At 40.1% G+C, this 17,518-nt stretch overlaps 1 protein-coding gene and 1 non-coding gene across 8 annotated transcripts in view; one reads left to right on the top strand and one right to left on the bottom strand.

Annotated features, from left to right (window-relative positions):
* Positions 1–17,518, bottom strand: part of WAPL (WAPL cohesin release factor) — an 89,660-nt gene that overhangs the window by 39,271 nt on the left and 32,871 nt on the right. The gene's annotated exons all lie outside the window — the stretch shown is intronic.
* LOC129481399 (U6 spliceosomal RNA) lies at positions 11,765–11,869 on the top strand. The gene has a single exon (XR_008657403.1). It is a non-coding gene; the product is annotated as a U6 spliceosomal RNA (small nuclear RNA).

The following is a 17,518-nucleotide window of genomic DNA, read 5'->3' as shown; positions in this document are numbered from 1 at the left end:
CAGCATGGGCAACAAAGCGAGACTCTGTCGTTTAAAAAAAAAAAAAAAAAAAAAGTGCTTTGTAAGTATTAAATATTATTAATAATTGTTATGTGATGATGTGCTGCTCAGTTTAAGTCTAACACATTCGTAAGAAAATAGAAATATATAGCCTACCTAATAAAGAATATGATAAACGAATGGAATAACTGATGTGTCTATTCATCTCAAAAGTCCTTGAAGCATAACAGCATACAGAATAATTGAATAATTTATATTAAAAGGTCATATTAAAGGAACTTTTGGTTATGCTGTTGAACAAGGCAATTTAGTAACACTATTAGTTTTAAAGCTTTTGATGATGTTTTACCATTTTAATACTAATAAGCAATCTAAAGGGAAGTAGTCCAATTAGAACTTTTTCTTGACTTTTATTTCAAAGTCTTACAAGATTAATATAGGGTTTATTATGGGAGAAGGGATATTGAAGACACATCTAACTAAAAATTGAAATAAGTAATATCTGTATATGGCTAACATACACACGGCAGGGAGAGGAAGAAACAGGGTAAGGGAGAAAAGGGAACATTGACTGAGCTCTTTACATCATTCTAAAACAGTACAGTAATTCCACATGCTCCTAAGTGAATTGTGTATGTAAAGCACAAAATAGTGGTATGTCACATGCTAATTTCACTCAATGAAAGTGATTGTGTGTGTACAATATATGTAAAAATACCATATAGCAATCAACTTTCCATGGAAAATCAAAAATCACCCTTACCATTTAGCAACCTAGCTAAATGTTAACAGAGTCATTCTGATTGCACCACCAGGCTTGTCTTTAATCTTCTTAATTTTATTCTTGTTCGAAAAGCAGATACAGGGCCAGGCACAGTGACTCATGCCTGTAATCCCAGCATTTTGGGAGGCCGAGACAGGTGGATCACCTGAGGTCAGGAGTTCGAGACCTTTTGGGAGGCCGAGGCAGGTGGATCTGAGGTCAGGAGTTCGAGACTGGCCTGACCAACATGGTGAAACCCCGTCTCTACTAAATACAAAAAATTAGACGGGTATGGTGGCAGGCACTGTAGTCCCAGCTACTTGGGAGGCAGAGGCAGGAGAATCACTTGAACCCAGAAGGTAGAGGCTGCAGTGAGCCAAGATTGTGCCATTGCACTCCAGCCTGGGCAACAGAAAAGCAGATACAGGCCGGGTGCAGTGGCTCACGCCTGTAATCCTTGCACTTTGGGAGGCTGAGGCGAGCGGATCACTTGAGGTCAGGAGTTTGAAACCAGCCTGGCCAACATGGTGAAACCCCATCTTGCATGGTGGTAGGTGCCTGTAATCCCCGCTACTCAGGAGACTAAGGCAGGAGAATTGCTTGAACCCGGGAGGCAGAGGTTGCAGTGAACTGAGATTGTGCCATTGCACTCCACCCTGAGCAATAAGAGCGAAACTCTGTCTCGGAAAAAAAAGTAAAAAAAAAAAAGAAAAGCAGATACAGCATATAAACCAGATTCCTAAACGTTTTTCTGTGTTAAAGAAAAAAAAGTTGTGGCTAAGCATGGTAGCTCTCCCCCATAATCCCAGCAAGCTGGGAGGCCAAGGGAGACAGATGTCTTGAGCCCAGGAGTTTGAGACAGCCTGTGCACCATGGTGAAAACTCAGTCTCTACAAAAAATACAAAAATTAGCTGGGAATGGTGGCAGGTTCCTGTGGTCCCAGCTACTTGAGATGCTGAGGTTAGAGGATCACCTCCTGAGTACAGAAGTGGAGGCTGCAATGAGCCAAGATCACACCACTGCACTCCAGCCTGGATGACAGAGTGAGATCCTGTCTCCAAAAAAAAGGATGGATTCTGTTTGCTAGGTAAATTAATGAGAAAAATACTCAGAACAAAACAAGCAAAAAGTTCATAATAATAATCTAACATTCTAAATATTCAGAACCATTTTAGCATATTTCAATACTAGTAATCTTAAACATATTATTTTTTCGTATTCAGTGCTCCAGGGGCATAAGCAAGAAAAACGTCAAATGTGACATTCCATTAAAGCTAAGGAAAAAATATTCCACTGACAAACTGATGGGGCATTTCTTCATGAGAGATAATATAGTTTCTACAAAAACAATGGATAAAAATTGGTTTTTACAATAACACCACAAAGGTTGTTGTTAACAGATTGGATTACTGAATCACAACTATAAACCAGAGGTAAAGGCCGGGCATGGTGGCTCACGTCTGTAATCCCAGCACTTTGGGAGGCCGAGGTGGGCAGACCACTTGAGGTCAGGAGTTTGAGACCAGGCTGTCCAACAGAGTGAAACCCCATCTCCACTAAAAACACAAAAAAATTAGCCGGGTGTGGTGGCACACGTCTGTAATCCCAGCTACCCCGGGAGACTAAGGAAGGAGAATCACTTGAGCCTTGGGAGATGGAGGTTGCAGTGAGTCAAGACTGCACCACTGCACTCCAGCCTGGGTGACAGAGTGACATTCCATCTCAAAAAAAAACAAAAACAAACAAAAAAACAAAACAACAACAACAACAAAAAAAAAAAACAGAGGAAAGAAAGCATTCCTTCTTGAAAATCTAAGAGGAAGTGACATTATGTTATCCCCCACTGGGCTGGCTCATAAAAGTGAGGAAAAAAAGGAATGGGTTTCTTTTGTTGTTGTTTTGTTTTGTTTTTGAGACAAAGTTTCTCGCTCTTACTGCCCAGGCTGGAGTGCAATGGTGTGATTTCAGCTCAGGTTCAAGCGATTCTCCTGCCTCAGCCTCCCAAGTAGCTGGGATTACAAGCGCCCGCCACCATGCCTGGCTAATTTTTGTATTTTTAGTAGAGATGGGGTTTCGCCATGTTGGCCAGGCTGGTCTTGAACTCCAGACCTCAGGTGATCCACCTGCCTTGGCCTCCCAAAGTGCTGGGATTACTGGCGTGAGCCACAGCGCACAGCCAAAAAAAAGGAATGTTTTTAAGCCATAAATACTTTATAAACAAGAAGAACAAATTTATTTATACGTTTTAAAAACTATGTGCTATATGAAGACAAAATAGTAAGCTGATTAGAATTCATCCAGCCTTAACCACACAAGGATGTCACCAGTAATTCAATCAATCAGCATGAAGTACAACTAAATGAACTCTGAAGAAGTACTGCAATGCATAACTATGGGTGTATGTGTGCACAGTACTCTAGTGGCAATTCAAAAGGGGGAAGTAGAAAAAAACAATTTGGATCTGGATTGTCAAAAATTTCTTTAAAGGATTTATAAAAATCCTTTAAAAAAGACAATTGGAATCAGAAGCAGGAGAAGAAAAGTCTTACAAAGAATCTTTGAGCTCTTTACAACTTCCTTTTAAGCATAATCATACAATCTCAAATGGTCTTAAACTATAAAAAAAAAACACATGTTAAATATCCAAAGTATTGAATTATTTGAAGGAAGACTACAGAAACTCCTAAATTAAAACCAACAGCATCTGTACTATCAAGAACTAGAAATTGTAATATGCAATATGAAACACTGTGTAGAGAATCTAATCCACAGCTAACGAGAAGAAATAAAGCTGCAAAGTCTTTCTTCTCTGCCTGAATCAACTGTGTACAACAGGTAGTAATGACTTTTAAAAAGACAGCTGCCATTTTTATGAAGAAATTGTCAATTCCTATCTTCATGAAGAACAATGCACACCACTACTGTGAGTAGAACTTCAAAAGCGTAATTGGTAGCCACGGTTTTATTAAAAGTAGGTAACTGCCACTTCGGAATATCACCAGGAAATAGCATAGCTTGGTCATAAGTTCTAAAAAGTCCATGCAAAAAAACGTAAAATTCAGTAGTTGGCATTTTGTGAGAACATAACTTAGCCTATAATTCAATAATTAAAAGACACTAGTATGAGAGCCATGACCAAAATCAGCTAAAATAACAGTTCTCACAACTAAAAATACCATTAAATATTGATGACAAGTTGTATTAAAAAGATGATTATCAAATTTAGAAATAAAAAAACCGGAAGCTATAAATATCCTGAGACACCACCACCTGTGATTAGAGAATATCCATTCTCCCCTTCATTTTCCTTTAAGAACATTTAGCTGGACACATGCTCACACAGATTTCTCAACATCTTGATGCTTGCATGGGCATGTGACTAAGCTCTTGCCAACGAAGTGTGAAGAGAAGTGAGGTACACCTTCTGGGTCCTGGCTTCTAGGGATGGTTCATTGCCTTCCCTTCTAGTTCCTTCTATCTTAATCAATAGTCTAGAAATGGTAGAATACCACTACACAAGGGAAGCCTGGGTCCCCTACACTGCAGCAATTTGAAAATTGTCCAGAGATAAACAACCAGAGACTGGTAAGCCAGAGAAAAATAAGCTCTCTATTAATAACTAATTTAGGGGATTTCTTTTACAACATCTGAACCAAATCCTAAGAAGCCACCTTTGAACAACAGTAAATTCAGAAACAAATAGTAACAGGACATGCTGAAAGTATAAAATTTTGCCAATACTGGATGTGGGTAAACTATGCGCATACAACATTAAAAAGAAACAATTTAAAAGATATAAAAGTCAACATGTAAGAGAATGGAGGAAGACAGAAACTAAAGAAAAAAATAAAATCTAAAACCAATCTTTAGAATTATAAAAATATATACTGGGGAAGATCTACATGAACTGATAGTGATTTCCAAGAAATATTACTAAATTTTAAAGGAGAGACAGTGCGAAACAGCACATATAGATATTACTTTTTATGTAAGAAAAAAAATTTTTTTTTGAGACGGCGTTTCGCTCTTGTTGCCCAGGCTGGAATGCAATGGCGCGATCTTGGCTCACTGCAACCTCCGCCTCCTGGATTCATGCAATTCTCCTGCCTCAGCCTCCCGAGTAGCTGGGATTACAGGCATGTGCTACAACGCCCAGCTAATTTTGTATTTTTAGTAGAGACGGGGTTTATCCATGTTGATCAGGCTGCTCTCGAACTCTCGACCTCAGGTGATCCGCCTGCTTTGGCCTTCCAAAGAGCTGGGATTACAGGCGTGAACCACCGCACCTGGCTGAAAAATTTTAGTCTGTTTATTTTTATATAAAAAAGAAACACAGAAAAGAAAAAGCAGAAAACAATAAAACTGGTTCCCTACAAGGTTGGGTGACAGACTGGAACAGATCTCAGATGAAGTGACCTCATTAAACTCACCTTTTTATATAGTTTTGACTTTTATAATGTTGTACATATAAAAAAAAAAACAGTAAGAATGGAAACGGAAAACCCCAACACTTAAAGCAAACCAGAACAAAGAAACCTACTCATATTTCACATGGACAGCAAATACTGTGAAGAGAAGCCAGACAAACCACCCAATGCACTGACCAACCAAGAGGCAGGCAAGCAGAAATAATCCCAAGTAATTTGTGAACATATTATTTGACTTTATACCCTCAATCTTGGGCAGGATGGAGTAGGGCAAGTGCAGAATTGCCAAACAATTCCTGAAAATTTTTGTAAATGTACTTACTGTAGTGGAATGGGCAAAGCAATTCTGTACCTATTTAGATATATTATAAGTTGAGTAAATGTGCTGCTGCTGTTGTTCACTGTGAAAAAGACATAAGGCCAGAAAGAACCCTGGGCTCTCACTGTGAAAAAGACAAAAGGCAAGAAATAATCCTGTGAAAATGCATTGATACTGAAGATCATCAGTGTGAATTCATGATTTCTAGATCACTTATGTACACAGGCATGAATCCACATATATATGTGAAGGTATATTTGTATGTGAATGTATGTGAATATATATGTATGTATGTAATACATGTATACGTGCATGTTTCCTATGCCCGTTTGCTAAAAGGGCCAAGAAGCAAAGGACACACCTAGGGCCCATTATCATAGTCTCTAATACCATTCTCCACTGAAGAGAATCATTACTCCTCAGAGAATGGACCTGATCCCAAGGCTACAGCTGACCAGGTACAAGATGAACCTACAATACCGTGTTACACCAGGAAAAAGGAAGTTTTCATAGAATGATGGGGACATGGCAGAGGAATCAAACAGCCAGCTTAATGAGGCTCTACTAGCCAAATCAGGACAAATTTAGGCCCCAAATAATTAAGTACAGTAATAGATTATAAACCATTGGGGAAAAAGTAGGGATTCACTAAAGAAGTCAAATTCATAGGAACAAAGAGTGAAAAGGTGGTTGCCAGGGGCTGGCAGGTAGGGGAAATGGGATTTTGGTCAAAGGGTAGAAAATTCCCATTATAAAATGATTAGGTTCTGGAGATCTGACTTATAGCATGGTGACTACAGTTAATAATAATGTACTTTACAGAGTCATGTACCACATAACAAAGTTTCGGTCAATTACAAACTGCACATATAACGGTGGTCTCGTAAGATTTTAATGGAGCTGAAAAATTCCTAACGTTTAGTGACATCTTAGCACAATGCATTAGGCGAGTGTTTGTAGTGATGCTTTTGTAAACAAACCTACTGTGCTGCCAGTCCTATAAGGGTACAGTACATACAGGCCGGGTGCGGTGGCTCACGCCTGTAATCCTAGCATTTTGGGAGGCTGAGGCAAAAGTGGATCACCTGAGGTCGGGAGTTTGAGACCAGCCTGACCAACATGGAAAAACCCTGCCTCTACTAAAAATACAAAATTGGCTGGGCGTGGAGGTGCATGCCTGTAATCCCAGTTACTCAGGAAGCTGAGGCAGGAGAATCACTTGAACCTGGGAGGCAGAGGTTGCAGTGAGCTGAGATCGCACCACTGCACTCCAGCCTGGGCAACAAGAGCAAAAACTCCATCTCAAAAAAAAAAAAAAGAGTATAGCACATACAATTAGATACATTAACACGTGACAATGAATGACTATTAACAATAACATAGTTACTGGTTTATGTATTTACTATACTTTTAACCATTTTAGAATATACTCCTACTTGTAAAACAAAAAAAAGTTCATTGTAAAACCGCTTCAGACAGGTCCTTCAGGAGTTATTCCAGAAGAAGGCTGGCATCATAGGAGATGATAACTCCATGTATGTTAGTGCCCTTGAAGAACTTCCAGTGGCACAAGATGTGGAGGTGGAAGACTGTGAAAATGATGATCTTCACTCTGGATAGGCCTAGGCTAGTGTATCTTAGTTTTTTTTTTTTTTTTGAGGTAGTCTCGCTCTGTTGCCCAGGCTGGAGTAGAGTGGCGCGATCTCGGCTCCCGCCACTATGCCTGGATAATTGTATTTTTAGTAGAGATGGGGTTTCACCATGTTGGCCAGACTGGCCTCAAACTCCTGACCTCAGGTGACCCACCTGCCTCAACTTCCCCAAGTGCCAGGATTACAGGCGTGAGCCACCACACCCAGGCAACAAAAGTTTTTAAAATTAAAAATAATTTTAAAAATAGAAAAAAGCTTACAGAATAAAGATATAAAGAATGAAAATATTTTTGTACTGTAGTACAGTGTGTTTGTTTTAAGCTAAGTGTTATTAACAATAGCCAAAAAGTTTTAAACAAATTAAAACGTTTAGTTACAGTAAGCTGGCTGGCCACAGTGGCTCACGTCTGTAATCCCAGCACTTTGGGAGGCCAAGCGGGGAGGATTGCTTGAGCCCAGGAGTTCAAGACCAGCCTCAACAACATGGTGAAACCCCACCTCTACAAAAAATACAAGATCACCAGGGTGTGGTGATGTCCACCTGTAGTCCCAGCTACTAGGGAGGCAGAGGTGGGAGGATCAATTGAGCCCGGGAGGTCAAGGCTGCAATGAACGGTGTTCACACCACTGCACTCCAACCTAGGTGACAGAGGGAGATTGTCTCAAAACAAAAGGCAAAAAGAACAAAACAAGCCATTACAGTAAGCTAAGGTTAATTTATCACTGAAGAATTATCTTATAACTTTAGTGCAGCATATGTGTACAGTGTTTATAAAGTCTACAGTAGTGTCCTAAGCTTTCACATTCACTCACTGACTCCCCAAAGAAACTTGCAATCCTGCAATCTCCATTAATGGTTAAGTGTCCTATATAGGTATACCATTTTTATATGTATTTTTACTGTACCTTTTCTATGTTAAGATATACAAATATTTACCATTGTGTTACAACTGCCTACACTATTCAGTACGGCAACATATCAAGAGCAACAGGCTACACCATATAGCCTAGGTGTGTGGTAGACTATCCCATCTAGCTTTGTGTTGTTTGCACAATGAAATCGCCTAATGATGCATTTCTCAGAATGTATCCCTGTCATTAAGTAATGCGTGACTGTAGTACAAAATGGAAAAACAAGTGAAATTCCAAACTATAAACACCCTAACATACACACAGGCACATACGCGTGTGCGTGCGCTCACTCGCGCTCTCTCTCCCCTCCCCCGTCCCTCCTATCTCCCCCCACTCACCCCCCCAATCCCTACCCCCCTTCTTCCCATCTATAACTATCAAATGGATGTCAGTGCTTTCTAGCTCCTGATAACCCCTGGCCACATGTTCTCAATTCAAGCCTCATTTCCTGGGAAATAAGAGTAAAATACTTTGAACTTTCAAACTTTAAAGGCACCTATACTAAAGAAAATACGATTTGGCAGGGCACGGTAGCTCACATCTATAATCCCAGCACTTTGGGAGGCAGAGGGAGGCGGATCACTTGAGATCAGGAGTTCAAGAACAACATGGTAAAACCCTGTCTCTACTAAAAATACAAAATTTAGCCCTAGGACATGGTGACACCCGCCTGTAGTCCCAGCTACCCGAGGCTAAGGCAGTTGAATCACTTGAACCCAAGAGGCAGAGATTGCAGTGAGCTGAGATTGTGCCACTGCACTTCAGCCTGGGCAACAAAGCGAGACTCCATATCCAAAAAAAAAAAAAAGATTAACAGTACTTTCATTCCTTATTAAAATCCAGAATAAAGTATTAAAGGAAAAAAAAGCACAAGAATTGGATCACAGAGAGAAAATAATTTACATTCTCCTAAGCCTTTTTGACTTATATAGATCAATGATTTTAATTATCTGGTTTAATATTTAAGTTAAATACTACCTATATAAAAGGAAGCAATAATGCTTCTGGTTTGGAACAAACACACTGAGGAAATACTAAGACTGCTTAAAATTCCAGTAGGAAAAAACAATTCTGCCCTTTTAAGATACTCTTCTTATTCCTTTTTGTATCCCTAGCACAGTGAAAGTCATGTAGTAAACACTAAACAAAAACAATGATGAAAAAAAGCCAACTAAAACTGACTCCCTCTCTTCCATACCTAGGCCCAGCCAGAACCTGCTCAGCTTCAACAACTCTTTGGATCACCTACCCAGCAGCTGTAAATGAATGGCAGCAGCTATTAACTTCCACACTTTTGCCAGTTTCCCTCATCACCAATCCAATTGCTATAGTCACTCTTTTTTTCAGGCTTCATATCAATTAATATCTCAGGTTTCTAGTACTTGAGAATATAGTGGATCTCACAATACCACATGATGACTGGATCTCAAGATAGTCAGTGAGTCCCCATACATATAACAAAGGTAACACTGGGTAAAACTGTTCTGACAGAAAAATATGCTATTTCATGAGAGTGGGTTCTAACTGCTAAAGGAAGATACTGTGTGGAAGGAACATTTGTTCTTGGGTGAGATGTGGGAGTACTTGTCCTTTAAAGTCTCTTCAATTGTAAGACTTTGCTAGTAAGTTGACAACCTGTATAAACTCATTTTATAAAACAAAAAATGAAGTTTATCAAAGTATAAAGCTATATTCAACTTTAAAACTCCAGGTTTATGTAATTACAACATTCTAAAACAACTAAATACGTAACCATGATTTATACTGATAAATTTTAATTGCCCAGAAGCCCACTATCCAGTGTCATATTGAAGGACAGATGGGAAGAAAAAATTAAGTCCAGAATGTTCCTTAAAGAGTTAGACAAAAGATAGTGCCAGAAGGGCCTAGCTTTAAACCACAGGGGAATGATGAAAGTAAAGGTATAGGCTGGGCATGATGGCTTATGCCTGTAATCCCACCACTTTGGGAGGCCAAGACCGGCAGACGGCTAGACTCAGGAGCCCGAGACTAGCCTGGGAAAAATGGTGAAACCCCACCTCTACAAAAAATACAAACAATCAGCTGGACGCAGTGGCGTGTGCCTACAGTCCCAGCTACCCTAGAGGCTGAAGCAGAGGAATCACTTGAGCCCAGGAAGTCGAGGCTGCAGTGAGACATGATCACACCATTGCACTCTAGCCTGAGCAACTGGAGTGAAACCCTGTCTCAACAACAAAAAAGAACGTAAAGGTATAAATATTGGAGAATTGAAACTGAGATTGACATTATGGTTAGTTTCATCAATGACCCAGCAGCAGTCTTAACTGCAAAACAAGATGGCCAACTTCCCAGGTAAAACATAACCAACCCCGCAGGCACTGAAAACCTGTACAGTCAGGCTGACTATACAGACAACGAATGCTTATAAGCAGGGATGACAGGCAGCAGCTGAATGAAAAGGTAGAAGTCAAACCACAAGCAGGGCAAGCAGAAGAAATAATCTAAGTATATCAGCACACATATGACAGCTACGAATAATGGCACGTAGGGAAGCTGTAGCCAGAAATCAGAAACTGGATGACATTTCATGAACGAAAGTACCAAGAACTGCTCAATGATCAAAACCTTACCTAGAAACAATAGGTGGTTAAATCCAGGTATGTTTCAACCCTATCTATCAAATCCTATCTTTCCTTTTCTCACCAGCAAGTGACAACTTTTCTGAATCATCATTTCAACCATGTTCTTACTACAAGTTTTCTTCACCCTCCTCATCTTCTGAGTCAGCCCTCAATCCTGATATTAAGAACTCCTCTATATTCCTGGGAGACATTAAAGGAAATTCTCACAGACACGTATGCTTAAGAGTTAATGCTTTCTGGGCCAGGCGTGGTGGCTCACGCCTGTAATCCCAGCACTTTAGAAGGCCGACTCATGGATCACGAGGTCAGGAGATCGAGACCATCCTGGCTAGCATGGTGAAACACCACAACTACTAAATAATACCAAAAAAAATTAGCCGGGCGTGGTGGCGGGCACCTGTGGTCCCAGCTACTTGGGAGGCTGAGGCAGGACAATGGAGTAAACCCGGGAGGCAGAGCTTACAGTGACATGAGCTCGCACCACTGCACTCCAGCCTGGGCAGCAGAGCAAGACTCTGTCTCAAAACAAATAAACAAACAAACAAACAAAAGAGTTAATGCTTTCTAACACAGGGTAGAGGGAAGGGGGACCTCTTGGCCAGACTATGTCAGCAGAACTGAGGTGAGGAAGATGGTCAGCATAGTCAAGAAACTAGTTACATACATGATGACTGTGAAAATAAGAACACACGTGAAGGATAATGGAAACCAGATTTCTCTCGGTGAAGGGAATTAAAATATGGAAAATGAGAAGTCTAGAATAAAACGTGGTATCGGAAATATTAGTGTGAACTCATGGTTCTAAACATACATAGAATGACCATGAAATAGGCATGTGTCTGTATATGAAAGAGTATATGCATATTTTTACATGTTTCCTAGCTGTCTACTCAGAGAGGGCCTAGAAGCAATGACACTTCAGAAGAAATAACCATACCTAGTGAACAAATATTTATTTCTAAATACCATTCTCCATGAACTGCAAACAGGAATCCTTGAAGAAATGGCTGACTCCAGGACTGGGAAAGTATAGGATGAGCCTGGAACATCTTAGAATGTCAGTAAGGTGCTCGCTTCAGCAGCACATATACAAAAACTGCAACGATACCAAGAAGACTAGCATGACCCCTGCACAAGGATGACAGACAAATTCGTAGAGCATTAAAATTAAAGAAAATAGAATGTTAAGTAAGGAAATGCAAAATAGTGGGACACGTCAAAGCCAGCTTGCAGGAACATCCACCAACCAAATCTAAGAAGATCAAACTAATGACAGAACTGATTTAAATAAATACAGTAACAAATGACTGAATAAAGTAGAAATCCATCTTCATACTGTAATAACTAAATGAATACATATAAAAATACATGCATACACTCTAACCTACATGGAGGGGAAGAAAATATCTACCTTACACTACAAGGCCAAATACTAGTAACTGTAGAACAAATGCTGAATTAGGAAATCACATTTGGCAACCAATGTTGTAAAAACTGACTCAGGCAACAATCAATAATAAACTACGGGGTGAAAGTCTAATGAGGAAAGGTGACGAACCTGAAAAATACCATCTTAACCAAGTGATCAGTTAACATCAGTAGTAATGGTACAAACTGACATTAAGTACTACCTGATGTGATGCAGCAAGAAAATGGCATCTCCTCTGTGTTGCCATCAAAACTGTCTAACCTGAGTCTAATCATGAGAAAGTATCAAACACAAACTGAGGGACATTCGACAAAATAACTGGCCTTAACTCCCCCAGAGATGTAAAAACCATGAAAAGACCAGGAAACACAGATCCCATGGCCAACTGAAGGAGAGTAGAGACTTGTGACAACTAAACTAACGTGATTCTGGATTAGATCATGGGTTCTTTGTTTAGGAGACATGGGGGTGTAGTTTAGTTGTTTTGCTATAAAGAACATTACTGGGACAATTGCTGAAATTTGAATGAGATCTGTGGATTAGACAATGGATTACATCAATGTTAACTCTGGTTTTGATGGGTCTGTGGCAGTATAGTAAAGTGCTCTTGTTTTTAGAAAGTACAAACTAGGTATTTAGGAGTAATGGGCATCATATCTGAATTTACTATCAAGTCACACACACATACATATACAGCAATGGGAGGAGGGTGCATTTCACTCCCAGGAAACATTTGGCAATGTCCAAAGACATTTTGGGTTGTAACAACAAGGCAAGAGGGGCATGCTACTGACAACTAGTGGATAGAGGCTAGGGATGTTGCTGAATATCCTCCAGTGTACAGGGCCAGCCTCCAAACCAAGAATCATTCAGTCCAAAATACCACTAGTGCTCAGGCTGAAAAACTGTGATAGAGCAGGAGGAAAACTCCTGCCACTACAAGTCATAGACTACCTCTTTCCCACCTGGAAATGGGGCCACTGGAATTCTTAAATCTAATCAGATTAGAGAGCCAGAAAATCTAGATACTCTCACTGGCCTACCAACTACACAAGGGTGTTTCCATTATAATAGAGAATGGGCCAGGCTCAGCGGCTCATGCCTGTGATTCCAGCACTTTAGGAGGCCAAAGAGAGCGGATCACTTGAGCCCAGGAGTTCAAGACCAGCCTGGGCAACATAATGAGACCCCATCTGTACAAAAAATACAGAAATTAGCAAGTGTGGTGTCGCGTGCCTGTAGTCACAGCTACAGGCACTAGCTACCCTCCAAAGGCCGAGGCTGCAATGAGCCATGATCATGCCACTGCAATTCCAGCCTAGGTAACAAAGCGAGACCATGTCTCAGATAACAACAACAACAACAACAACAACAAAACAGAGACTGGAATGACTGCTGAGAACATTTCCTATACCCACCTATCTCGCCCTCTTTTTTTTCTCCCGGTACATGTGAGGTAACTTATGTAAAACTTCCTTGGAGAACTGAGCTTTCCATAAATCCTAATTTCTCATACATAAATCTATGGCATTTACTTAAGTAAGGCTCTTCTGGGAATAAAATGTTAGGGCTACACCTAAGATCTTGCTCCTGTTAAGTCATGAAATCAACTGGAGTTGGCTCCTAAAAGCTGTGTTTATTCTAGTTTTGTTTGTAAGTAGGTTATGTGAGTTAATTCATTTATATTTATGTCTTTTAAATTAGAAAATATTGTTTAGTATGTACGTCCTTTTAGATTTTACCTGTAGTTCATACTTCGAAATAATCACCCAGTAGCATCTTATTCTAGCACTGTCTAAATCTGAGCATCATCTGGTGGAATCTTAAACTTCAGTAAGAAACCATGAGTTAATACATTTTCCATTCAAATATTAATTTCAGAAGGAAACAAACTAACATTCTTAATAGGGCTAATTTGAATTAATTGGCCTTTATGTTTGGGGGAAAAAAAGCTGAGACATTGCATGAAAGATATGGTGGGATATACGTTGATCTTTTGGCCTCATTTGTTAATTGTATGAGCTATTTGAACATTGTCCTGTTCTATTGCTAGTTTTCTTCACCATTTATTGTAGTCGATTTTTAAATTTCCATAATGAGATCTTTCTCTTTTAAATTACTGTTACCTACAGTTAATAAATCCAGATTAGATGTTCCTTACACTTGTGTAACATTAAAATGAATAAAGGTTTTGCCCTGCCAAAAAAAAAAAAAAAAGGGGGGGCTACTATGTTAAGACACAGCTTAAGACACAGTTTTGGCTTGGTGCGGTGGGAGGCCCACTTTGGTACTTTGGGAGGCCAAGGTGGGCGGATGATGGTACTTTGGGAGGCCAAGGTGGGCGGATCGCTTGAGGTCAGCAGTTCAAGATCTGCTGGTGAACAGGTGAAACCCCATATTTACTAGAAATACAAAAATTAGCCGGGCATGGTGGTGCACGTCTGTAATCCCAGCTACCTGGGAGGCCGAGGCAGGAGAATTGCTTGTACCTAGGAGGCAGAGGTTGCAGTGAGCCGAGATCGCGCCACCACACTCCAGCCTGGGGTACAGAGTGAGACTCCATCTCAAAAAAAAAAAAAACACATACACACACACACACACACACACACACACACACACAGTTTTACTCATATTATATTTTTCAAATAAGCTCAGTCCCATAGCTCTTTTTGTTTTATAAATTAGCAATAATTTTCTTAATTTTCTGACACTATCACGTTGCATCCATAAACAGTAAATAGGTCTGCTGCTGACTCAAGTTGCCATGACCTGATTTACTTTAGGCCAGATAGATTCCTTCGTAATCAGGTCAAGTACATGTACACTGCTGCCTTCTAAGCTATGTTAGTAGCAAATAAATTACTCCAACATTAAGTTCAAAACTAAGTTAAAAAAAACAGAACACAAATAGGTACAAATGACCTCAACTGAATATAGAATTAACGTAAGCAGACAGTATAAAAATCATTTCAACAAATTTTAACACAGTACCGTAACTGTTCATCCTAAGTAAACTATAAGGAAAAAACGAATTGCAAAGAGATTAAAATTCACTCAGTGTATTTATTGCTCATATTATTGGAATTATAATTTTGATATATATGTATGCTGTAGGATAAGCAAATAAGTATACAATTCTGTGATGTTAAATTTGAAGGCCGGGAGTGGTGGCTCACACCTGTAATTCCAGCACTTTGGGAGGGCAAGGCGGGTGGATCACCTAAGGTCAGGAGTTCGAGACCAGCCTGACCAACATGGAGAAACCCCATCTCTACTAAAAATACAAAAATTAGCTGGGCATGGTGGCGCATGCCTGTAATCCCAGCTACTCGGAAGGCTGAGGCAGAAGCACTTGAACCCGGGAGGCAGAGGTTGCAGTGAGCCGAGATCATGCCACTGCACTCCAGCCTGGTGACAGAGCAAGACTCTGTCTCAAATAAATAAATAAATAAATTTGAAAAAGAAACTATCAATAACATAAACTGATGGTTCATTTTTTTTTTTTTTTTTTTTTTGAGACAGAGTCTTGCTCTGTCGTCCAGGCTAGAGTACAGTGGCGCCATCTCCACTCACTGCAAACTCTGCCTCGCGGGTTTGCGCCATTCTTCTGCCTCAGCCTCCTGAGTAGCTGGGACCACAGGCTCCCGCCACCACACCCGGCTAGTTTTTCGTGTTTTTAGTAGAAACAGGGTTTCACCGTGTTAGCCAGGATGGTCTCAATCTCCTGATCTCGTGATCCACCCGCCTCGGCCTCCCAAAGTGCTAGGATTACAGGCATGAGCCACTGCGCCCAGCATGGTTCATTTTTCTACATTATCTCCTAACTCTGTCTGAAGAAAGGCCCTTGACGCGATGAACACGCTCAGCACTCAGATCTTGGTTTCTAAGTACTAATGTCCACAAAAAGAACCAAGGTTCCTAGAAAAACACATGATTCCATGACTTAAACAGGAAATCTACAAGATGAGCCTGAGCCATCTTATTGTACAGAAGGCAAAGGAAGTGCTCAAAGATGACAGGTTATTTCAAAAGCATACAAGAGACAGCTTGAAATGGTTCACACTGGCCAAATCTAAAACAACTTCAACTTTAAAAAACAAAAAAAAGCAAAATCAACTATAAAACATTTAGTAAATAGTATTTATTTTTATTGCATATATTTAACATGCAAGATGTTTTAATATACACAGTGATTACTACAAGCATCCATCACTTTCCAGTTACCCTGTGTGTGTGTTAAGAGCACCTACGATCTACTCTCTTAGCAAATTTCCTATATTATTAACTACAGGTCTCCTACTGTACATCAGATAGCTACATTTATTCATCCTATGTAACTGCAAATATGTACTGTCTGACCAACACTGCCCTATTTCCTCCCACTCCTCATCCCTGGTATCCACCATTCAATTCTGTTTCTACATATTCAACTATTTTTAGTTTGACACGTAAGTGAGATCATGCCGTTTTTAATATTCTTTGTGTCTGAGTTAGTTAACTTAGCATAATGTCAGTACGTAAAAATGTTATCCAATAAGCAAAAATTACTGAATCTATAGTGATGGAGACAGTTGGAGGGAGAGGGGAAGGAGAAGGAAGAGAGATGAAGGTTCCTCTTTACAAAATTCCAGCTATTAAATGTGTAAGAAATAACAATTAGAAAACTCATCATTCTGTAACTCGAGCAATAAATGATGTAGACAAAGCTCAACAATGGACACGAAAATGATGAGGTAAGACAATAATGGGGAATACGGCATGCACGTGGTACTAGACTAGCACTCTTAAGTTTCCTAACTGAATTATAAAATGAGATATGTACTTTTATTTTGTTGAGAGCTGGTGATCACAACCTTAACTAGGTGGTCAAACAATGCTAAGAGTGGAGTAACCAGGTATCATGAGACTTCTGATGTAAAGCATCATACACAATGCAACCGGTGAAATAGTCTCCCCCCCACCAAAAAGTCTAACCTGAATTTAATCAAACTTCCAGACTTAAATTCTGGTACTTTAATGCAGTGAAGCAACAAGTTAAATGACATCAGTAGGAAACAATCAGATAAATTTTGAATGTAGAAGTTTCTGTAAGACAAATATCCTGGGCTCTTAAAAAACCATCAGGGCCAGCCGGGCGCGGTGGCTCACGCCTGTAATCCCAGCACTTTGGGAAGCCGAGGCGGGCAGATCACGATGTCAGGAGATAGAGACCATCCTGGCTAACTCAGTGAAACCCCGTCTCTACTAAAAATACAAAAACAAAATTAGCCGAGTGTGGTGGTGGGCGCCTGTAGTCCCACCTACTCGGGAGGCTGAGGCGGGACAATGGCGTGAATCCAGGAGGCGGAGCTTGCAGTGAGCAGAGATGGCGCCACTACAATGGAGCCTGGG

Source organism: Symphalangus syndactylus, chromosome 4, assembly GCF_028878055.3.
Source record: "Symphalangus syndactylus isolate Jambi chromosome 4, NHGRI_mSymSyn1-v2.1_pri, whole genome shotgun sequence".
Taxonomy (NCBI): Eukaryota; Metazoa; Chordata; class Mammalia; order Primates; family Hylobatidae; genus Symphalangus; species Symphalangus syndactylus.
This window is presented reverse-complemented; position numbering and strand designations above follow the sequence as displayed.